Source organism: Pleurodeles waltl, unplaced genomic scaffold (genome assembly GCF_031143425.1).
Source record: "Pleurodeles waltl isolate 20211129_DDA unplaced genomic scaffold, aPleWal1.hap1.20221129 scaffold_70, whole genome shotgun sequence".
NCBI lineage: Eukaryota > Metazoa > Chordata > Amphibia > Caudata > Salamandridae > Pleurodeles > Pleurodeles waltl.
In genome coordinates this window covers 58,921-76,935 of record NW_027150391.1, presented here as the reverse complement: position 1 = coordinate 76,935, position 18,015 = coordinate 58,921, and the positions used below count along the sequence as shown (strand labels likewise).

The 18,015-nt window shown below is 43.4% G+C and overlaps 7 non-coding genes across 7 annotated transcripts; all 7 read left to right on the top strand.

Annotated features, from left to right (window-relative positions):
- Window positions 1-178: 178 nt before the first annotated feature.
- On the top strand, window positions 179-250 carry TRNAA-CGC (transfer RNA alanine (anticodon CGC)). Its single transcript has one exon. It is a non-coding gene; the product is annotated as a tRNA-Ala (tRNA).
- A 2,069-nt stretch (window positions 251-2,319) lies between these two features.
- On the top strand, window positions 2,320-2,391 carry TRNAA-CGC (transfer RNA alanine (anticodon CGC)). Its single transcript has one exon. It is a non-coding gene; the product is annotated as a tRNA-Ala (tRNA).
- A 2,066-nt stretch (window positions 2,392-4,457) lies between these two features.
- Window positions 4,458-4,529, top strand: TRNAA-CGC (transfer RNA alanine (anticodon CGC)). Its single transcript has one exon. It is a non-coding gene; the product is annotated as a tRNA-Ala (tRNA).
- Window positions 4,530-6,595: 2,066 nt separating this feature from the next.
- Window positions 6,596-6,667, top strand: TRNAA-CGC (transfer RNA alanine (anticodon CGC)). The gene has a single exon. It is a non-coding gene; the product is annotated as a tRNA-Ala (tRNA).
- Window positions 6,668-10,863: 4,196 nt separating this feature from the next.
- On the top strand, window positions 10,864-10,935 carry TRNAA-CGC (transfer RNA alanine (anticodon CGC)). Its single transcript has one exon. It is a non-coding gene; the product is annotated as a tRNA-Ala (tRNA).
- A 2,069-nt stretch (window positions 10,936-13,004) lies between these two features.
- Window positions 13,005-13,076, top strand: TRNAA-CGC (transfer RNA alanine (anticodon CGC)). Its single transcript has one exon. It is a non-coding gene; the product is annotated as a tRNA-Ala (tRNA).
- A 4,196-nt stretch (window positions 13,077-17,272) lies between these two features.
- TRNAA-CGC (transfer RNA alanine (anticodon CGC)) lies at window positions 17,273-17,344 on the top strand. The gene has a single exon. It is a non-coding gene; the product is annotated as a tRNA-Ala (tRNA).
- Window positions 17,345-18,015: the final 671 nt, after the last annotated feature.

Genomic DNA, 18,015 nt, shown 5'->3' with positions numbered 1-18,015 from the left:
GAATTATTCATTCTAGAGTCAACCTTATTCCATAAAAAATGGTGCTAGAAAATCCAGCTGTAAGTCATGTGGAATTCCACACCTGACGCTTCCCATTCCAGTGTCATATGTGGTGAATGTACATTCAATAGAATTCCAGGTTTCCATGCGTAGAGCAAAACCAGCCCCTACAGGATGTGGGGATGTAGCTCAGTGGTAGAGCGCATGCTTCGCATGTATGAGGCCCCGGGTTCAATCCCCGGCATCTCCAGCTTTTCGCCATGCTAATCTTGCCTTTTGACAGATAGCTAGGCTGGCATCATGAGTAAGGAAGTGAGATGTCATGCAGCTGGTGCCAGAACCCCACTTTCTTCGCCTTGCAAAACCTTTTGAAATGGGGCTATCTCATTTCCCGTGTTTATAGAAAAAAATAATCTTGATTCCATAAGAAACCAAAGTGGTGATTTATCTTGGCATTCTTAGTATAGAAAACGGGCACAGCTGTCTTGGTCATTTATTTGAATTCTTCCTCTAAACCCGAGACTCTTACCAGAAGGTTTAAGAAAAACTGAATGTTTTCTTCATCCTAATCACTTCTGAATGGTCCATTAATCTACTGGTTTTGCTTTTCCAGTTCCTTTCACAGAAGCATTAAAAATGCATGTTCTTCATGCTCCGTACGGAGTAATGACTCTCCTAACTTTCTGTCCTTTCCTTCATGTTCCCATGCTGTCATCCTTTTGCCAGAAATGCCTCCAAAGGGCTGTGGATTCTTCGGCCCCATGCCCTTTCAGGAAAACTCCTTTCTGTAGGATTTCTAATTCTAGGTCCCCTGCTTTCCTTCACGCCAGCACAGCACATTTAGGTAGGTAAGCAATCCCCCTTTATGGTGATAAGATGTAGCTGAGAATGCACTCTAGGAAGTGGCAATTTGTAGAGCAAGCTGCAGGTCATATTCATGATTTTCAAGATTAGACTGCAGTACTCCCACCCCACTCCCGCCGCAACCATTATTGAAAGAAAGATGAATGCAGCATGGAAAACTGTACTGCCCAATCCTCCGATAGCTCAGTTGGGAGAGCGGAGGACTGTAGTGGAGAAACAGAAATCCTTAGGTCGCTGGTTCAAATCCAGCTTGGAGGAGTTTCCCCTTTTTTGTTTTCCATAGCTGCTTTTCCTCTTGTTAAAACATTATGTGCCCCTCTGATTGAGAAACATTTCCCTAGCTCCAAATAAATGCTAGGACAGAAGGGTAGACTTCTTCTTTTTTTTTCCAATGAAATTGACCACATAGTCATTTCTGAGGGATGTTGGAAGAGAAGTAAACAAGGACCTGCAGATCAGAATTCATTCCAAAGCCTTGACTAAATATATGAAGGCACTTGGAAGACTTCCAGTTTCATTGTACCAAGGTAGATGTTTCGGCAGCCGACCCAGCTAAAACTCACCTACAATGAGAGTGGCCATGGATATGAAAGAGGGAATCTAGAAAGACACCAACTCCTTAAAACTGAGCAAGATGCGATGTGGAGTAATAGCTTACAGATTTGGAGAAAATCTGAGATGTTTCTCTTGACAAAAGAAACACTGCAATGCCCTCTCTGAGGATGGAACTCAGGACCTTCAGATTATGAGACTGACGCGCTGCCTACTGCGCTAAGAAGGCTGCTTGAAACCGCTAACAAATGCGTCTACACACCATGAAGAGGGAAGGTAGCAAAAATGCTGTTCTCATGTTGGAATATCAATACAGTACGGTTGCCTCGCTGGATTAAAATCGTCTGCAGTTATAATGGTCAGAAGACTGCTCTTTCCCAGTGATTAAACCCACACCCCATACATTTAGAGATGCAAAAGAAATCAGGGCATACCATTCACCTCTCTAAGAAAGATCGTGCCATTTTTTCCCCCACATAACTGAGAATGAAATGGACTAAAACCCAGAATTAACATGCCGCCCCTAGCCGTAGATGCATCTAGATCTCAACGCTTTACTTGCTAATGTAACATAGCTGTGTGTCCTGCAAAAAGAGCAGGGCTACCTTAAGTCATCTCACAAGATGTGGAAGCAGCACTCAACCATATCCTTCTTTGATGTATCCTGAACCAGTTGCCTTGAATACTCTGGCTTTTTCAGATTGCATCTAGCTGTTGTGTGTGGGGAATTATTCATTCTAGAGTCAACCTTATTCCATAAAAAACGGTGCTAGAAAATCCAGCTGTAAGTCATGTGGAATTCCACACCTGACGCTTCACATTCCAGTGTCATATGTGGTGAATGTACATTCAATAGAATTCCAGGTTTCCATGCGTAGAGCAAAACTACCCCCTACAGGATGTGGGGATGTAGCTCAGTGGTAGAGCGCATGCTTCGCATGTATGAGGCCCCGGGTTCAATCCCCGGCATCTCCAGCTTTTCGCCATGCTAATCTTGCCTTTTGACAGATAACTAGGCTGGCATCATGAGTAAGGAAGTGAGATGTCATGCAGCTGGTGCCAGAACCCCACTTTCTTCGCCTTGCAAAACCTTTTGAAATGGGGCTATTTCATTTCCCGTGTTTATAGAAAAAAATAATCTTGATTCCATAAGAAACCAAAGTGGTGATTTATCTTGGCATTCTTAGTATAGAAAACGGGCACAGCTGTCTTGGTCATTTATTTGAATTCTTCCTCTAAACCCGAGACTCTTACCAGAAGGTTTAAGAAAAACTGAATGTTTTCTTCATCCTAATCACTTCTGAATGGTCCATTAATCTACTGGTTTTGCTTTTCCAGTTCCTTTCACAGAAGCATTAAAAATGCATGTTCTTCATGCTCCGTACGGAGTAATGACTCTCCTAACTTTCTGTCCTTTCCTTCATGTTCCCATGCTGTCATCCTTTTGCCAGAAATGCCTCCAAAGGGCTGTGGATTCTTCGGCCCCATGCCCTTTCAGGAAAACTCCTTTCTGTAGGATTTCTAATTCTAGGTCCCCTGCTTTCCTTCACGCCAGCACAGCACATTTAGGTAGGTAAGCAATCCCCCTTTATGGTGATAAGATGTAGCTGAGAATGCACTCTGGGAAGTGGCAATTTGTAGAGCAAGCTGCAGGTCATATTCATGATTTTCAAGATTAGACTGCAGTACTCCCACCCCACTCCCGCCGCAACCATTATTGAAAGAAAGATGAATGCAGCATGGAAAGCTGTACTGCCAAATCCTCCGATATCTCAGTTGGGAGAGAGGAGGACTGTAGTGGAGAAACAGAAATCCTTAGGTTGCTGGTTCAAATCCGGCTTGGAGGAGTTTCCCCTTTTTTCTTTTCCATAGCTGCTTACTCTCTTGTTAAAACATTATGTGCCCCCCTGATTGAGAAACATTTCCCTAGCTCCAAATAAATGCTAGGACAGAAGGGTAGACTTCTTCTGCTTTCCAATGAAATTGACCACATAGTCATTTCTGAGGGATGTTGTAAGAGAAGTAAACAAGGACCTGCAGATCAGAATTCATTCCAAAGCCTTGACTAAATATATGAAGGCACTTGGAAGACTTCCAGTTTCATTGTACCAAGGTAGATGTTTCGGCAGCCGACCCAGCTAAAACTCACCTACAATGAGAGTGGCCATGGATATGAAAGAGGGAATCTAGAAAGACACCAACTCCTTAAAACTGAGCAAGATGTGATGTGGAGTAATAGCTTACAGATTTGGAGAAAATCTGAGATGTTTCTCTTGACAAAAGAAACACTGCAATGCCCTCTCTGAGGATGGAACTCAGGACCTTCAGATCATGAGACTGACGCGCTGCCTACTGCGCTAAGAAGGCTGCTTGAAACCACTAACAAATGCGTCTACACACCATGAAGAGGGAAGGTAGCAAAAATGCTGTTCTCATGTTGGAATATCAATACAGTACGGTTGCCTCGCTGGATTAAAATCGTCTGCAGTTATAATGGTCAGAAGACTACTCTTTCCCAGTGATTAAACCCACACCCCATACATTTAGAGATGCAAAAGAAATCAGGGCATACCATTCACCTCTCTAAGAAAGATCGTGCCATTTTTCCCCCCACATAACTGAGAATGAAATTGACTAAAACCCAGAATTAACATGCCGCCCCTAGCCATAGATGCATCTAGATCTCAACGCTTTACATGCTAATGTAACATAGCTGTGTGTCCTGCAAAAAGAGCAGGGGTACCTTAAGTCATCTCACAAGATGTGGAAGCAGCACTCAACCATATCCTTCTTTGATGTATCCTGAACCAGTTGCCTTGCATACTCTGGCTTTTTCAGATTGCATCTAGCTGTTGTGTGTGGGGAATTATTCATTCTAGAGTCAACCTTATTCCATAAAAAACGGTGCTAGAAAATCCAGCTGTAAGTCATGTGGAATTCCACACCTGACGCTTCCCATTCCAGTGTCATATGTGGTGAATGTACATTCAATAGAATTCCAGGTTTCCATGCGTAGAGCAAAACCACCCCCTACAGGATGTGGGGATGTAGCTCAGTGGTAGAGCGCATGCTTCGCATGTATGAGGCCCCGGGTTCAATCCCCGGCATCTCCAGCTTTTCGCCATGCTAATCTTGCCTTTTGACAGATAGCTAGGCTGGCATCATGAGTAAGGAAGTGAGATGTCATGCAGCTGGTGCCAGAACCCCACTTTCTTCGCCTTGCAAAACCTTTTGAAATGGGGCTATCTCATTTCCCGTGTTTATAGAAAAAAATAATCTTGATTCCATAAGAAACCAAAGTGGTGATTTATCTTGGCATTCTTAGTATAGAAAACGGGCACAGCTGTCTTGGTCATTTATTTGAATTCTTCCTCTAAACCCGAGACTCTTACCAGAAGGTTTAAGAAAAACTGAATGTTTTCTTCATCCTAATCACTTCTGAATGGTCCATTAATCTACTGGTTTTGCTTTTCCAGTTCCTTTCACAGAAGCATTAAAAATGCATGTTCTTCATGCTCCGTACGGAGTAATGACTCTCCTAACTTTCTGTCCTTTCCTTCATGTTCCCATGCTGTCATCCTTTTGCCAGAAATGCCTCCAAAGGGCTGTGGATTCTTCGGCCCCATGCCCTTTCAGGAAAACTCCTTTCTGTAGGATTTCTAATTCTAGGTCCCCTGCTTTCCTTCACGCCAGCACAGCACATTTAGGTAGGTAAGCAATCCCCCTTTATGGTGATAAGATGTAGCTGAGAATTCACTATATGAAGTGGCAATTTGTAGAGCAAGCTGCAGGTCATATTCATGATTTTCAAGATTAGACTGCAGTACTCCCACCCCACTCCCGCCGCAACCATTATTGAAAGAAAGATGAATGCAGCATGGAAAGCTGTACTGCCCAATCCTCCGATAGCTCAGTTGGGAGAGCGGAGGACTGTAGTGGAGAAACAGAAATCCTTAGGTCGCTGGTTCAAATCCGGCTAGGAGGAGTTTCCCCTTTTTTGTTTTCCATAGCTGCTTTACCTCTTGTTAAAACATTATGTGCCCCTCTGATTGAGAAACATTTCCCTAGCTCCAAATAAATGCTAGGACAGAAGGGTAGACTTCTTCTGCTTTCCAATGAAATTGACCATATAGTCATTTCTGAGGGATGTTGGAAGAGAAGTAAACAAGGACCTGCAGATCAGAATTCATTCCAAAGCCTTGACTAAATATATGAAGGCACTTGGAAGACTTCCAGTTTCATTGTACCAAGGTAGATGTTTCGGCAGCCGACCCAGCTAAAACTCACCTACAATGAGAGTGGCCATGGATATGAAAGAGGGAATCTAGAAAGACACCAACTCCTTAAAACTGAGCAAGATGCGATGTGGAGTAATAGCTTACAGATTTGGAGAAAATCTGAGATGTTTCTCTTGACAAAAGAAACACTGCAATGCCCTCTCTGAGGATGGAACTTAGGACCTTCAGATTATGAGACTGACGCGCTGCCTACTGCGCTAAGAAGGCTGCTTGAAACCGCTAACAAATGCGTCTACACACCATGAAGAGGGAAGGTAGCAAAAATGCTGTTCTCATGTTGGAATATCAATACAGTACGGTTGCCTCGCTGGATTAAAATCGTCTGCAGTTATAATGGTCAGAAGACTGCTCTTTCCCAGTGATTAAACCCACACCCCATACATTTAGAGATGCAAAAGAAATCAGGGCATACCATTCACCTCTCTAAGAAAGATCGTGCCATTTTTTCCCCCACATAACTGAGAATGAAATGGACTAAAACCCAGAATTAACATGCCGCCCCTAGCCGTAGATGCATCTAGATCTCAACGCTTTACTTGCTAATGTAACATAGCTGTGTGTCCTGCAAAAAGAGCAGGGCTACCTTAAGTCATCTCACAAGATGTGGAAGCAGCACTCAACCATATCCTTCTTTGATGTATCCTGAACCAGTTGCCTTGAATACTCTGGCTTTTTCAGATTGCATCTAGCTGTTGTGTGTGGGGAATTATTCATTCTAGAGTCAACCTTATTCCATAAAAAACGGTGCTAGAAAATCCAGCTGTAAGTCATGTGGAATTCCACACCTGACGCTTCCCATTCCAGTGTCATATGTGGTGAATGTACATTCAATAGAATTCCAGGTTTCCATGCGTAGAGCAAAACCACCCCCTACAGGATGTGGGGATGTAGCTCAGTGGTAGAGCGCATGCTTCGCATGTATGAGGCCCCGGGTTCAATCCCCGGCATCTCCAGCTTTTCGCCATGCTAATCTTGCCTTTTGACAGATAACTAGGCTGGCATCATGAGTAAGGAAGTGAGATGTCATGCAGCTGGTGCCAGAACCCCACTTTCTTCGCCTTGCAAAACCTTTTGAAATGGGGCTATTTCATTTCCCGTGTTTATAGAAAAAAATAATCTTGATTCCATAAGAAACCAAAGTGGTGATTTATCTTGGCATTCTTAGTATAGAAAACGGGCACAGCTGTCTTGGTCATTTATTTGAATTCTTCCTCTAAACCCGAGACTCTTACCAGAAGGTTTAAGAAAAACTGAATGTTTTCTTCATCCTAATCACTTCTGAATGGTCCATTAATCTACTGGTTTTGCTTTTCCAGTTCCTTTCACAGAAGCATTAAAAATGCATGTTCTTCATGCTCCGTACGGAGTAATGACTCTCCTAACTTTCTGTCCTTTCCTTCATGTTCCCATGCTGTCATCCTTTTGCCAGAAATGCCTCCAAAGGGCTGTGGATTCTTCGGCCCCATGCCCTTTCAGGAAAACTCCTTTCTGTAGGATTTCTAATTCTAGGTCCCCTGCTTTCCTTCACGCCAGCACAGCACATTTAGGTAGGTAAGCAATCCCCCTTTATGGTGATAAGATGTAGCTGAGAATGCACTATATGAAGTGGCAATTTGTAGAGCAAGCTGCAGGTCATATTCATGATTTTCAAGATTAGACTGCAGTACTCCCACCCCACTCCCGCCGCAACCATTATTGAAAGAAAGATGAATGCAGCATGGAAAGCTGTACTGCCCAATCCTCCGATAGCTCAGTTGGAAGAGCGGAGGACTGTAGTGGAGAAACAGAAATCCTTAGGTCGCTGGTTCAAATCCGGCTAGGAGGAGTTTCCCCTTTTTTGTTTTCCATAGCTGCTTTTCCTCTTGTTAAAACATTATGTGCCCCTCTGATTGAGAAACATTTCCCTAGCTCCAAATAAATGCTAGGACAGAAGGGTAGACTTCTTCTGCTTTCCAATGAAATTGACCACATAGTCATTTCTGAGGGATGTTGGAAGAGAAGTAAACAAGGACCTGCAGATCAGAATTCATTCCAAAGCCTTGACTAAATATATGAAGGCACTTGGAAGACTTCCAGTTTCATTGTACCAAGGTAGATGTTTCGGCAGCCGACCCAGCTAAAACTCACCTACAATGAGAGTGGCCATGGATATGAAAGAGGGAATCTAGAAAGACACCAACTCCTTAAAACTGAGCAAGATGCGATGTGGAGTAATAGCTTACAGATTTGGAGAAAATCTGAGATGTTTCTCTTGACAAAAGAAACACTGCAATGCCCTCTCTGAGGATGGAACTCAGGACCTTCAGATTATGAGACTGACGCGCTGCCTACTGCGCTAAGAAGGCTGCTTGAAACCGCTAACAAATGCGTCTACACACCATGAAGAGGGAAGGTAGCAAAAATGCTGTTCTCATGTTGGAATATCAATACAGTACGGTTGCCTCGCTGGATTAAAATCGTCTGCAGTTATAATGGTCAGAAGACTGCTCTTTCCCAGTGATTAAACCCACACCCCATACATTTAGAGATGCAAAAGAAATCAGGGCATACCATTCACCTCTCTAAGAAAGATCGTGCCATTTTTTCCCCCACATAACTGAGAATGAAATGGACTAAAACCCAGAATTAACATGCCGCCCCTAGCCGTAGATGCATCTAGATCTCAACGCTTTACTTGCTAATGTAACATAGCTGTGTGTCCTGCAAAAAGAGCAGGGCTACCTTAAGTCATCTCACAAGATGTGGAAGCAGCACTCAACCATATCCTTCTTTGATGTATCCTGAACCAGTTGCCTTGAATACTCTGGCTTTTTCAGATTGCATCTAGCTGTTGTGTGTGGGGAATTATTCATTCTAGAGTCAACCTTATTCCATAAAAAACGGTGCTAGAAAATCCAGCTGTAAGTCATGTGGAATTCCACACCTGACGCTTCCCATTCCAGTGTCATATGTGGTGAATGTACATTCAATAGAATTCCAGGTTTCCATGCGTAGAGCAAAACCACCCCCTACGGGATGTAGCTCAGTGGTAGAGCGCATGCTTCGCATGTATGAGGCCCCAGGTTCAATCCCCGGCATCTCCAGCTTTTTGCCATGCTAATCTTGCCTTTTGACAGATAGCTAGGCTGGCATCATGAGTAAGGAAGTGAGATGCCATGCAGCTGGTGCCAGAACCCCACTTTCTTCGCCTTGCAAAACCTTTTGAAATGGGGCTATCTCATTTCCCGTGTTTATAGAAAAAAATAATCTTGATTCCATAAGAAACCAAAGTGGTGATTTATCTTGGCATTCTTAGTATAGAAAACGGGCACAGCTGTCTTGGTCATTTATTTGAATTCTTCCTCTAAACCCGAGACTCTTACCAGAAGGTTTAAGAAAAACTGAATGTTTTCTTCATCCTAATCACTTCTGAATGGTCCATTAATCTACTGGTTTTGCTTTTCCAGTTCCTTTCACAGAAGCATTAAAAATGCATGTTCTTCATGCTCCGTACGGAGTAATGACTCTCCTAACTTTCTGTCCTTTCCTTCATGTTCCCATGCTGTCATCCTTTTGCCAGAAATGCCTCCAAAGGGCTGTGGATTCTTCGGCCCCATGCCCTTTCAGGAAAACTCCTTTCTGTAGGATTTCTAATTCTAGGTCCCCTGCTTTCCTTCACGCCAGCACAGCACATTTAGGTAGGTAAGCAATCCCCCTTTATGGTGATAAGATGTAGCTGAGAATGCACTCTGGGAAGTGGCAATTTGTAGAGCAAGCTGCAGGTCATATTCATGATTTTCAAGATTAGACTGCAGTACTCCCACCCCACTCCCGCCGCAACCATTATTGAAAGAAAGATGAATGCAGCATGGAAAGCTGTACTGCCAAATCCTCCGATATCTCAGTTGGGAGAGAGGAGGACTGTAGTGGAGAAACAGAAATCCTTAGGTTGCTGGTTCTAATCCGGCTTGGAGGAGTTTCCCCTTTTTTCTTTTCCATAGCTGCTTACTCTCTTGTTAAAACATTATGTGCCCCCCTGATTGAGAAACATTTCCCTAGCTCCAAATAAATGCTAGGACAGAAGGGTAGACTTCTTCTGCTTTCCAATGAAATTGACCACATAGTCATTTCTGAGGGATGTTGTAAGAGAAGTAAACAAGGACCTGCAGATCAGAATTCATTCCAAAGCCTTGACTAAATATATGAAGGCACTTGGAAGACTTCCAGTTTCATTGTACCAAGGTAGATGTTTCGGCAGCCGACCCAGCTAAAACTCACCTACAATGAGAGTGGCCATGGATATGAAAGAGGGAATCTAGAAAGACACCAACTCCTTAAAACTGAGCAAGATGTGATGTGGAGTAATAGCTTACAGATTTGGAGAAAATCTGAGATGTTTCTCTTGACAAAAGAAACACTGCAATGCCCTCTCTGAGGATGGAACTCAGGACCTTCAGATCATGAGACTGACGCGCTGCCTACTGCGCTAAGAAGGCTGCTTGAAACCGCTAACAAATGCGTCTACACACCATGAAGAGGGAAGGTAGCAAAAATGCTGTTCTCATGTTGGAATATCAATACAGTACGGTTGCCTCGCTGGATTAAAATCGTCTGCAGTTATAATGGTCAGAATACTGCTCTTTCCCAGTGATTAAACCCACACCCCATACATTTAGAGATGCAAAAGAAATCAGGGCATACCATTCACCTCTCTAAGAAAGATCGTGCCATTTTTTCCCCCACATAACTGAGAATGAAATGGACTAAAACCCAGAATTAACATGCCGCCCCTAGCCGTAGATGCATCTAGATCTCAACGCTTTACTTGCTAATGTAACATAGCTGTGTGTCCTGCAAAAAGAGCAGGGCTACCTTAAGTCATCTCACAAGATGTGGAAGCAGCACTCAACCATATCCTTCTTTGATGTATCCTGAACCAGTTGCCTTGAATACTCTGGCTTTTTCAGATTGCATCTAGCTGTTGTGTGTGGGGAATTATTCATTCTAGAGTCAACCTTATTCCATAAAAAATGGTGCTAGAAAATCCAGCTGTAAGTCATGTGGAATTCCACACCTGACGCTTCCCATTCCAGTGTCATATGTGGTGAATGTACATTCAATAGAATTCCAGGTTTCCATGCGTAGAGCAAAACCAGCCCCTACAGGATGTGGGGATGTAGCTCAGTGGTAGAGCGCATGCTTCGCATGTATGAGGCCCCGGGTTCAATCCCCGGCATCTCCAGCTTTTCGCCATGCTAATCTTGCCTTTTGACAGATAGCTAGGCTGGCATCATGAGTAAGGAAGTGAGATGTCATGCAGCTGGTGCCAGAACCCCACTTTCTTCGCCTTGCAAAACCTTTTGAAATGGGGCTATCTCATTTCCCGTGTTTATAGAAAAAAATAATCTTGATTCCATAAGAAACCAAAGTGGTGATTTATCTTGGCATTCTTAGTATAGAAAACGGGCACAGCTGTCTTGGTCATTTATTTGAATTCTTCCTCTAAACCCGAGACTCTTACCAGAAGGTTTAAGAAAAACTGAATGTTTTCTTCATCCTAATCACTTCTGAATGGTCCATTAATCTACTGGTTTTGCTTTTCCAGTTCCTTTCACAGAAGCATTAAAAATGCATGTTCTTCATGCTCCGTACGGAGTAATGACTCTCCTAACTTTCTGTCCTTTCCTTCATGTTCCCATGCTGTCATCCTTTTGCCAGAAATGCCTCCAAAGGGCTGTGGATTCTTCGGCCCCATGCCCTTTCAGGAAAACTCCTTTCTGTAGGATTTCTAATTCTAGGTCCCCTGCTTTCCTTCACGCCAGCACAGCACATTTAGGTAGGTAAGCAATCCCCCTTTATGGTGATAAGATGTAGCTGAGAATGCACTCTAGGAAGTGGCAATTTGTAGAGCAAGCTGCAGGTCATATTCATGATTTTCAAGATTAGACTGCAGTACTCCCACCCCACTCCCGCCGCAACCATTATTGAAAGAAAGATGAATGCAGCATGGAAAGCTGTACTGCCCAATCCTCCGATAGCTCAGTTGGGAGAGCGGAGGACTGTAGTGGAGAAACAGAAATCCTTAGGTCGCTGGTTCAAATCCAGCTTGGAGGAGTTTCCCCTTTTTTGTTTTCCATAGCTGCTTTTCCTCTTGTTAAAACATTATGTGCCCCTCTGATTGAGAAACATTTCCCTAGCTCCAAATAAATGCTAGGACAGAAGGGTAGACTTCTTCTTTTTTTTTCCAATGAAATTGACCACATAGTCATTTCTGAGGGATGTTGGAAGAGAAGTAAACAAGGACCTGCAGATCAGAATTCATTCCAAAGCCTTGACTAAATATATGAAGGCACTTGGAAGACTTCCAGTTTCATTGTACCAAGGTAGATGTTTCGGCAGCCGACCCAGCTAAAACTCACCTACAATGAGAGTGGCCATGGATATGAAAGAGGGAATCTAGAAAGACACCAACTCCTTAAAACTGAGCAAGATGCGATGTGGAGTAATAGCTTACAGATTTGGAGAAAATCTGAGATGTTTCTCTTGACAAAAGAAACACTGCAATGCCCTCTCTGAGGATGGAACTCAGGACCTTCAGATTATGAGACTGACGCGCTGCCTACTGCGCTAAGAAGGCTGCTTGAAACCGCTAACAAATGCGTCTACACACCATGAAGAGGGAAGGTAGCAAAAATGCTGTTCTCATGTTGGAATATCAATACAGTACGGTTGCCTCGCTGGATTAAAATCGTCTGCAGTTATAATGGTCAGAAGACTGCTCTTTCCCAGTGATTAAACCCACACCCCATACATTTAGAGATGCAAAAGAAATCAGGGCATACCATTCACCTCTCTAAGAAAGATCGTGCCATTTTTTCCCCCACATAACTGAGAATGAAATGGACTAAAACCCAGAATTAACATGCCGCCCCTAGCCGTAGATGCATCTAGATCTCAACGCTTTACTTGCTAATGTAACATAGCTGTGTGTCCTGCAAAAAGAGCAGGGCTACCTTAAGTCATCTCACAAGATGTGGAAGCAGCACTCAACCATATCCTTCTTTGATGTATCCTGAACCAGTTGCCTTGAATACTCTGGCTTTTTCAGATTGCATCTAGCTGTTGTGTGTGGGGAATTATTCATTCTAGAGTCAACCTTATTCCATAAAAAACGGTGCTAGAAAATCCAGCTGTAAGTCATGTGGAATTCCACACCTGACGCTTCCCATTCCAGTGTCATATGTGGTGAATGTACATTCAATAGAATTCCAGGTTTCCATGCGTAGAGCAAAACCACCCCCTACAGGATGTGGGGATGTAGCTCAGTGGTAGAGCGCATGCTTCGCATGTATGAGGCCCCGGGTTCAATCCCCGGCATCTCCAGCTTTTCGCCATGCTAATCTTGCCTTTTGACAGATAGCTAGGCTGGCATCATGAGTAAGGAAGTGAGATGTCATGCAGCTGGTGCCAGAACCCCACTTTCTTCGCCTTGCAAAACCTTTTGAAATGGGGCTATTTCATTTCCCGTGTTTATAGAAAAAAATAATCTTGATTCCATAAGAAACCAAAGTGGTGATTTATCTTGGCATTCTTAGTATAGAAAACGGGCACAGCTGTCTTGGTCATTTATTTGAATTCTTCCTCTAAACCCGAGACTCTTACCAGAAGGTTTAAGAAAAACTGAATGTTTTCTTCATCCTAATCACTTCTGAATGGTCCATTAATCTACTGGTTTTGCTTTTCCAGTTCCTTTCACAGAAGCATTAAAAATGCATGTTCTTCATGCTCCGTACGGAGTAATGACTCTCCTAACTTTCTGTCCTTTCCTTCATGTTCCCATGCTGTCATCCTTTTGCCAGAAATGCCTCCAAAGGGCTGTGGATTCTTCGGCCCCATGCCCTTTCAGGAAAACTCCTTTCTGTAGGATTTCTAATTCTAGGTCCCCTGCTTTCCTTCACGCCAGCACAGCACATTTAGGTAGGTAAGCAATCCCCCTTTATGGTGATAAGATGTAGCTGAGAATGCACTATATGAAGTGGCAATTTGTAGAGCAAGCTGCAGGTCATATTCATGATTTTCAAGATTAGACTGCAGTACTCCCACCCCACTCCCGCCGCAACCATTATTGAAAGAAAGATGAATGCAGCATGGAAAGCTGTACTGCCCAATCCTCCGATAGCTCAGTTGGGAGAGCGGAGGACTGTAGTGGAGAAACAGAAATCCTTAGGTCGCTGGTTCAAATCCGGCTAGGAGGAGTTTCCCCTTTTTTGTTTTCCATAGCTGCTTTACCTCTTGTTAAAACATTATGTGCCCCTCTGATTGAGAAACATTTCCCTAGCTCCAAATAAATGCTAGGACAGAAGGGTAGACTTCTTCTGCTTTCCAATGAAATTGACCACATAGTCATTTCTGAGGGATGTTGGAAGAGAAGTAAACAAGGACCTGCAGATCAGAATTCATTCCAAAGCCTTGACTAAATATATGAAGGCACTTGGAAGACTTCCAGTTTCATTGTACCAAGGTAGATGTTTCGGCAGCCGACCCAGCTAAAACTCACCTACAATGAGAGTGGCCATGGATATGAAAGAGGGAATCTAGAAAGACACCAACTCCTTAAAACTGAGCAAGATGCGATGTGGAGTAATAGCTTACAGATTTGGAGAAAATCTGAGATGTTTCTCTTGACAAAAGAAACACTGCAATGCCCTCTCTGAGGATGGAACTCAGGACCTTCAGATTATGAGACTGACGCGCTGCCTACTGCGCTAAGAAGGCTGCTTGAAACCGCTAACAAATGCGTCTACACACCATGAAGAGGGAAGGTAGCAAAAATGCTGTTCTCATGTTGGAATATCAATACAGTACGGTTGCCTCGCTGGATTAAAATCGTCTGCAGTTATAATGGTCAGAAGACTGCTCTTTCCCAGTGATTAAACCCACACCCCATACATTTAGAGATGCAAAAGAAATCAGGGCATACCATTCACCTCTCTAAGAAAGATCGTGCCATTTTTTCCCCCACATAACTGAGAATGAAATGGACTAAAACCCAGAATTAACATGCCGCCCCTAGCCGTAGATGCATCTAGATCTCAACGCTTTACTTGCTAATGTAACATAGCTGTGTGTCCTGCAAAAAGAGCAGGGCTACCTTAAGTCATCTCACAAGATGTGGAAGCAGCACTCAACCATATCCTTCTTTGATGTATCCTGAACCAGTTGCCTTGAATACTCTGGCTTTTTCAGATTGCATCTAGCTGTTGTGTGTGGGGAATTATTCATTCTAGAGTCAACCTTATTCCATAAAAAACGGTGCTAGAAAATCCAGCTGTAAGTCATGTGGAATTCCACACCTGACGCTTCCCATTCCAGTGTCATATGTGGTGAATGTACATTCAATAGAATTCCAGGTTTCCATGCGTAGAGCAAAACCACCCCCTACGGGATGTAGCTCAGTGGTAGAGCGCATGCTTCGCATGTATGAGGCCCCAGGTTCAATCCCCGGCATCTCCAGCTTTTTGCCATGCTAATCTTGCCTTTTGACAGATAGCTAGGCTGGCATCATGAGTAAGGAAGTGAGATGCCATGCAGCTGGTGCCAGAACCCCACTTTCTTCGCCTTGCAAAACCTTTTGAAATGGGGCTATCTCATTTCCCGTGTTTATAGAAAAAAATAATCTTGATTCCATAAGAAACCAAAGTGGTGATTTATCTTGGCATTCTTAGTATAGAAAACGGGCACAGCTGTCTTGGTCATTTATTTGAATTCTTCCTCTAAACCCGAGACTCTTACCAGAAGGTTTAAGAAAAACTGAATGTTTTCTTCATCCTAATCACTTCTGAATGGTCCATTAATCTACTGGTTTTGCTTTTCCAGTTCCTTTCACAGAAGCATTAAAAATGCATGTTCTTCATGCTCCGTACGGAGTAATGACTCTCCTAACTTTCTGTCCTTTCCTTCATGTTCCCATGCTGTCATCCTTTTGCCAGAAATGCCTCCAAAGGGCTGTGGATTCTTCGGCCCCATGCCCTTTCAGGAAAACTCCTTTCTGTAGGATTTCTAATTCTAGGTCCCCTGCTTTCCTTCACGCCAGCACAGCACATTTAGGTAGGTAAGCAATCCCCCTTTATGGTGATAAGATGTAGCTAAGAATGCACTATAGGAAGTGGCAATTTGTAGAGCAAGCTGCAGGTCATATTCATGATTTTCAAGATTAGACTGCAGTACTCCCACCCCACTCCCGCCGCAACCATTATTGAAAGAAAGATGAATGCAGCATGGAAAGCTGTACTGCCCAATCCTCCGATAGCTCAGTTGGGAGAGCGGAGGACTGTAGTGGAGAAACAGAAATCCTTAGGTCGCTGGTTCAAATCCAGCTTGGAGGAGTTTCCCCTTTTTTGTTTTCCATAGCTGCTTTACCTCTTGTTAAAACATTATGTGCCCCTCTGATTGAGAAACATTTCCCTAGCTCCAAATAAATGCTAGGACAGAAGGGTAGACTTCTTCTGCTTTCCAATGAAATTGACCACGTAGTCATTTCTGAGGGATGTTGGAAGAGAAGTAAACAAGGACCTGCAGATCAGAATTCATTCCAAAGCCTTGACTAAATATATGAAGGCACTTGGAAGACTTCCAGTTTCATTGTACCAAGGTAGATGTTTCGGCAGCCGACCCAGCTAAAACTCACCTACAATGAGAGTGGCCATGGATATGAAAGAGGGAATCTAGAAAGACACCAACTCCTTAAAACTGAGCAAGATGCGATGTGGAGTAATAGCTTACAGATTTGGAGAAAATCTGAGATGTTTCTCTTGACAAAAGAAACACTGCAATGCCCTCTCTGAGGATGGAACTCAGGACCTTCAGATTATGAGACTGACGCGCTGCCTACTGCGCTAAGAAGGCTGCTTGAAACCGCTAACAAATGCGTCTACACACCATGAAGAGGGAAGGTAGCAAAAATGCTGTTCTCATGTTGGAATATCAATACAGTACGGTTGCCTCGCTGGATTAAAATTGTCTGCAGTTATAATGGTCAGAAGACTGCTCTTTCCCAGTGATTAAACCCACACCCCATACATTTAGAGATGCAAAAGAAATCAGGGCATACCATTCACCTCTCTAAGAAAGATCGTGCCATTTTTTCCCCCACATAACTGAGAATGAAATGGACTAAAACCCAGAATTAACATGCCGCCCCTAGCCGTAGATGCATCTAGATCTCAACGCTTTACTTGCTAATGTAACATAGCTGTGTGTCCTGCAAAAAGAGCAGGGCTACCTTAAGTCATCTCACAAGATGTGGAAGCAGCACTCAACCATATCCTTCTTTGATGTATCCTGAACCAGTTGCCTTGAATACTCTGGCTTTTTCAGATTGCATCTAGCTGTTGTGTGTGGGGAATTATTCATTCTAGAGTCAACCTTATTCCATAAAAAACGGTGCTAGAAAATCCAGCTGTAAGTCATGTGGAATTCCACACCTGACGCTTCCCATTCCAGTGTCATATGTGGTGAATGTACATTCAATAGAATTCCAGGTTTCCATGCGTAGAGCAAAACCACCCCCTACAGGATGTGGGGATGTAGCTCAGTGGTAGAGTGCATGCTTCGCATGTATGAGGCCCCGGGTTCAATCCCCAGCATCTCCAGCTTTTCGCCATGCTAATCTTGCCTTTTGACAGATAGCTAGGCTGGCATCATGAGTAAGGAAGTGAGATGTCATGCAGCTGGTGCCAGAACCCCACTTTCTTCGCCTTGCAAAACCTTTTGAAATGGGGCTATCTCATTTCCCGTGTTTATAGAAAAAAATAATCTTGATTCCATAAGAAACCAAAGTGGTGATTTATCTTGGCATTCTTAGTATAGAAAACGGGCACAGCTGTCTTGGTCATTTATTTGAATTCTTCCTCTAAACCCGAGACTCTTACCAGAAGGTTTAAGAAAAACTGAATGTTTTCTTCATCCTAATCACTTCTGAATGGTCCATTAATCTACTGGTTTTGCTTTTCCAGTTCCTTTCACAGAAGCATTAAAAATGCATGTTCTTCATGCTCCGTACGGAGTAATGACTCTCCTAACTTTCTGTCCTTTCCTTCATGTTCCCATGCTGTCATCCTTTTGCCAGAAATGCCTCCAAAGGGCTGTGGATTCTTCGGCCCCATGCCCTTTCAGGAAAACTCCTTTCTGTAGGATTTCTAATTCTAGGTCCCCTGCTTTCCTTCACGCCAGCACAGCACATTTAGGTAGGTAAGCAATCCCCCTTTATGGTGATAAGATGTAGCTGAGAATGCACTCTGGGAAGTGGCAATTTGTAGAGCAA